Raw genomic sequence first — 6,013 nt, 5'->3', positions numbered from 1 at the left:
GGGGCGTGCATGGCTGTGTTGCGTGAAGAGGTGGGAGTGTGAGATGAGTGTGTCGTGTGAGGCTGAGTGTGTGAGACTGTGGGGGCAAGGGCGTGCGCAGGTGCTAGTGCCGGGTGGCGGGGTGGGCGTGTGAAGGCCTGTGTGTGCGTGGAGGGGGAAGTGTGTGTGAGAATGTGAACATTGAGGAAGGGGTGCTCCTGGGACAGCTGAGTGTGAGAGCAGTTCTGTGGACAGGTGAGTGAAGGTGAAGGTGTCACGTGACTGCCGTGAGCTGAGCCACCTGCGGGGGAAGGCAGCAGCCCGTGTCTGGGAGGCCCAGGATCGCCCAGGGCAGGGCTGGGCTGAGCTGGGGTCAGGTCCACCCTCCTCCTGTCTTGACTCGAAACCCTGTGCTTCCGCATCATTCTCCGGGAGGGGCTCCCCTGAAAGTGTCCCAACTGGAAGGAAGCTCTAAGGAGGGAGAGGCTCCTATGGCCGCCTCCCAGGCGCTAGAGCCCAGCGTCCCCACCCACCTCTGCTTTTCCTGTCCGTCTCTCTGCGTCCCCGTCTATGTGCAGTTCCCACTCCTCTCCCGTCGTTGGGGCGGGCTTACTCTCCAGACTTTGGGCCCTTGTCCCTCCTGGAGAGTGGGTCTCCCTGAGCTACCTTCCATTGGACATTGTAGACCCAGTGCAGCATTATCACCCTTAGGACCCATGCAAGAGAGAGTGAGAAACCATGGCAAGTAGGCGACCTCAACCTCTCCCATGCTGGTAAACTGGGATAGGCCAACTGGGAAAATCCTCATTCTTTATTTCCATCACTACCCAAATATTCTACGTTTAGGTCCACCAGGGGACATCAGCTCCGACATTTTGTCCTCAGCACCCAGCTCCCGGCATCCTCTCTGTCCTCAGGACTGAAGCTCCCATTGACTCCTGTATCCTCAGGACCCTGCATCCCAGCCTCCACTCTATCCTTGGGACCAAATCTTCCATCTACCTCTATGTCCTCAGGACCATAGCTCTAAAACTTTTTTTTCCAGTCTCAGTTGTAAACTAGGGGTCGTCAGACTGGATCATCTCTAATCTTCTTTCCAAAGCTCACATTCTGTGTTAGAACAGGGGAGGTAGCTAATAGTTGTCATTTTCAAGAATCGATAGGTCCTCTTGCCCACAGCTCTAACCAATGTCTCCTGCTCCTGCTGCAGGGCACCCTGGGAGATACTGGTTTGCTTCTCAGCTGTCCTCTTTGGGTCCCACCATGTTTCCACCTGAGAACAGCACAAGAGTGGTGGTCCTGTTCCTGTCCTACTCCAGCATACTTCATCCATGAGGGTTTTCATGCGAGTGACAGCAAATCCAACCCAACTGGCTTAAGAGAAAGAGAATTAGGTGACATATAGAAAAGCCCTGGGTATAGTTGGCTTCAGCATGGTCTCTCTCTCTGTCCTAAGGCTCCCTTCACGTTGCAAGATGACTGGCAAGGACCCCTGGCGCTGCACCTGTCCTTCACATTTGGAGAGGGACAGAGAGAGAAAAAGACAGACTGAGAGAACCAGACTGAAGGAGACAGAGCAAGACTATAAGAAGCTCCTTCAGCAGCATGGGGAAATAGCATCACCGAGAAGCCCCTAGAAAACCTCTCATTGTGTTTTCACTGGTCTGGAAGACGCCACCTGCCTGTCACTGAGTCAATATCAATGGCCAGCATATGAGAATGCGCTGATTTAATTAGGCATGAACCCAGGTCAGAAGTGAAATCAGCTTTCTCAGACATGGCTTCTGGGGAGACAGGGCTGTGCCTGCTATTCGGGGAGGGGACGAGGGAATGGGCTGCATGCCATCACTTGACCAATCTTGAGTTTTTGAAGTCTTGGGATGGTGCAGACTTCATTAGTTGTTTTCTCCGTATCATTCTGCAAGATAACAGAAATACAGGTTGGTCTCTGCCCCCAGTTCCCGGCACAGAGCTCCCCAAACCCTGACATTTCCTAAGTGATGAGAGCATTAGAAGCATTTTTTGCTATAATATTTGCTCTTTGACCCTGCTTCCTAAAATGGGGCTCCTGAGACCATTATGATTAATTTCCTGGGTGGTAGGAGTGTCTTTTGTTCTAATGAGGCAACTCTGGGTGGGCTGCTGGATGAGAGCTGGTCACGGGAAAGACCAAGCCATGATCGGAAGCTTGGAAACTTCAGTCCCACCCCCCTTTCTCTTGAGAAGGGAGAAAGGCTGAAAATGGAGTGAATGACCTATCATGCCTCCATGATGAAGCTTCCACAAACATCCCAATAGTCTGGTGTTTGGGGAGATTCTGGTTTGGTGAACCGGTGCAGGAGTGGGGAGAGTGGTGTGTCCAGAAGAGGCGTGGGAGCACCACACCCCTTCCCACATGCATCTCTTATCTGGGTGTTCATCTATATCCTGTATCATATCCTTTAATGAACTGGTAAACAGTAAATTATTTTCCTGAGTCCTCTAGCCAGTTAACTGAACCCAAAGAGGAGGTCATGGGGACCTCTGATTTATAGCCAATAGGTCAGAAACACAGGTGACAACCTGGACTTGTGATTGGCATTTGGAGTGGTGCCTGGGCTTGTGGGACTGAGCTTGTGGGATCTGATGCTACCTCCAGATAAACAGTGTCAGAATTGAGTTAAATTATGGAGCACTCAGCTAGTGTCACAGAGAATTGCTTGGTATGGAGAAAAAAGCCCCACACATTTGGTGACCAGAAGTTGTTGTGAGTGTGGTTGTAGTGTGAAAGTGAAAAAAGACACAGCAGAGAAGAGCTGGATTTTTCCCCTATATGGGAGGAAGAATGGGTACATTTTTTCCTAAAACACATTCCCTCCCCGCCTTTGTTCCTTTCTAAGAGAATCCTGACTTTGTCCAGGCATCCACCTTTCTTTAACAGCTGGATGATGTGGGGGAAGCCCCAGGAGTTGGGGTATGAATATACTTATGCCAATTATTGTGGCTCCATGCCCGCTTCTAGTGATTGCTGTAGGCATGGGCATATGAAACAAGTTAGGAGAATAAAACGTGAGGCATGTTGGTCAGGAAGTCTTGGGATAAGCTTTCTTTGTTTTAAAAAAAGAGACCCAAGAAGAGATGCCCATTGTAATTGCCTCTGAATGTGGGTGTGATGTCTGGAACTGCAGTGGCCATCTTGAGGCCACGAGGTGGACAAGCCTGAATGGGTCCTTTAGGACTTAGCAGAAACATTCAGTTAGTCAACCCAGGGACTGCCCTAACTCATGATCTCTTGTTATGTGAAATAATCAATTTCCTCTTTGTTTCAACCACTTTGAACTAGGTGTCCTGTTACATATAGCCCTAGCCACTATACTGCCTGTGATTCCCATAGGATACTGGAGACAGTTCTGCTTGCAGATGAAAACATGCTAAATGATAGTTTTCATTTTCAGTTGCTCCCCATTCTTGTGGTAGGATCTCTCTCACAGAGGTTGTTTTCGCAGCTCTAATCAAGTGGGCTGCATACCCCCTCACTCAGGAGTAGGTGATGTCCACTTACAGCTTGAACAACTGTCCATGGTGGCTTTGATGTGAACTTTCCTGGCCATAGTAGAGAGGGTCATAAGCAGAGCTCTGACCCAAGCTGGACCCCATCAGAGTCTGTCCACTAAAATTTTAGAACCAGGACACAAGTGGATCTTACTACTTGACATTTCAAGGGCAGATTTGCTTACTATGTGTGAAGCAGAATAAGGTAGGCTGTGGAGAGACAGAAAAATAAAGTGGAAGCCCACAAGGGAAACCACACATTCAGAGAGAGAGAAACACACACACACAGATTTTGCAAAAGGGAGACAGCCTTGAATTCACACAGGTTTTCAGTTCTGGGACCCCAGTGAGGCCTGGAGACCTAGCTCTTGTTTGGATTCTAAACTTTCAATAGCATTGTCATTTTTACTTGTCAGCCTAAACAGGTTTTCTTGCAACTGAGATCCCCGAACAAAAACTGGGGAGCCATTAATGATGAGGTCCTGATCGTAAGTTCTGGTGAAGAATATTATGAGAATTTCATCCCTAGCCTCAATATCAACTGTGGGGCATTGTGGGACATGTATTTCTAGCCCCTGGTCCCCACTGCAGGGAATCCATGGCAGATGTAATCCCAGCCTCCAATTTCTGCCATAGGGTCTCATGGGAGATGCAGTCCTAGCCTCAAATCCTGCTGCCAAGGCATCATGGGAAATGTACTCCTAGTCTCCAATCTCTGATGTAGGGAATCATGGGAAAGGTGAAATTACCCTCAGTTTTAATTATAGAGCATCTCAGAAAATGTCATCTCAGCCTCTTCTCTGCTATAGGGCATCCTGGGAGATACAGTCCTAGCCCAGCGTTGTAAGATACCATGGACAATGCTGTTTTCCCTTCCTTCCTTCCCTCCCTTTCTTCCTCACCTACCATGTCCTGGGCACTATTCTAGGTAGGAATACAGGAGTGAACAAAAGGTGGTTATCCTAGGGTGAGGTAGCAAAAAACCAAAGACTGGTCCAGTTAACCATTACAGCCTAACAAAGTACCCCAAAACTCAGTGGTGTAAAACCACAACCTTTTAATTTTATGATTCTGTGGATCAGGAATTTGAGCAAAGCATGGCAGGATCAATGGGTATCCGCTCCAGAATGGACCAAGGCCAAACTGGGTTGGCTTGAATGGCTGGAGAGGGATGGGGTGGTTCATTTGGGCCTTTATATCTGAAACCTTGGCTCTGGCTGTTGTCTGGTGTTGTGGGTGGAATTGTATCCCCCCAAAATATTGTTGAAGTCCTAATCTCCATGACCTATAACTGTGACCTTATTTGGAAATAGGGTCTTTGCAGATATGGTTAAGTTCAGATGAGGTCATCCTGGATGAGGGTGGCCCCTAAATCCAACAACTGGTGTCCTTGTAAGGAAAGAGAGAGAGGGATTTGGAGATGCACAGCTACATTCATAGAGGAAGGCCACAGACAACAGAGGCAGAGGTTGGAGTGATGCAGCCACACGCCAAGGAACACCAAGGATTGTAGGCAACCAACTCCCAGAAGCTAGGAAGAGGCCAGGAGGGATGCTTCCCCAGAGACTTAAGGAGCGTGGCTGTGTGACACCTTGCTTAGGGACTTCTAGCATCCAGCATGCCGAGAGAGTAAATTTCTGTTGTTTGAAGGCGTCCAGTTTGCAAGTTTGTAGCTATTGATGATGGCAGCCCTGGGAAAGGAAAACAGCTGGGCGTCTGGTGCTCCTGCACATTGCGTCCGCTGGGACTGCGCACCCAGGTAGCTCCTTTGCCCACTTGGCTGGTGCCTGGGCTGAGAGCTGGAATATCTGGGGTTCTCTCCCCCTCTGGCATCCATGTATGAGTAGCTTGGGTGTCCTCACAGCATGACAGTCACCATGCTGGAGGACTTTTACCTGGCAGCGGGCTTCCCCAGAGCCAGTTTCTTAGAACCTGGGCTCAGAACATGGCATGGGATAACTTTGTTAAGAGAGAAAACCTTTAAGAGAAGGTTTAGAAGTGGGCTTTATTTTGTAAGGTTTGCAAACAATGGAGACACAGTCCAGCGTAACACTGAAAAGCGTCCCACCTGGAGTCTGGGAGAGAGGGTTTAAGAAGGAGAAAAGGGTGAGCAGGGTATTTGTCTTTTATTTGGCTGGCCTCATAGCAAACATTGCAAGTTCCATTTGTTTGCTCAGGGTGCCCCAAAAGCTCTTCGTAAACAAGGGGCCATTTCCATAAACAGCAGAGCCCTCAGACAGGGAGCTCTCAACTGTTTTGTTTTGTTTTGTTTCAGGCTGAAGGACCTATCATGCTAACACTGGCTTCACACCCTTTTTGTCAGCTTCCACCATATTTTATTGGTCAAAGCAGTTACAGAGCCACTCATGTTCAAAAGGTGGAGATAGTGACCCCCCCACTTTAAGCTACCACAGCAGCAGTTGGTGAAATGTGCTTTGAGGACGCCATAAAAAGAAACCGTCCCTTACTGACCCCTAGTACCATGGCATACGTCCTATCTTTT

The sequence above is a fragment of the Manis javanica genome, chromosome 17 (assembly GCF_040802235.1).
Source record: "Manis javanica isolate MJ-LG chromosome 17, MJ_LKY, whole genome shotgun sequence".
NCBI classification, from domain to species: domain Eukaryota; kingdom Metazoa; phylum Chordata; class Mammalia; order Pholidota; family Manidae; genus Manis; species Manis javanica.
This window is presented reverse-complemented; position numbering follows the sequence as displayed.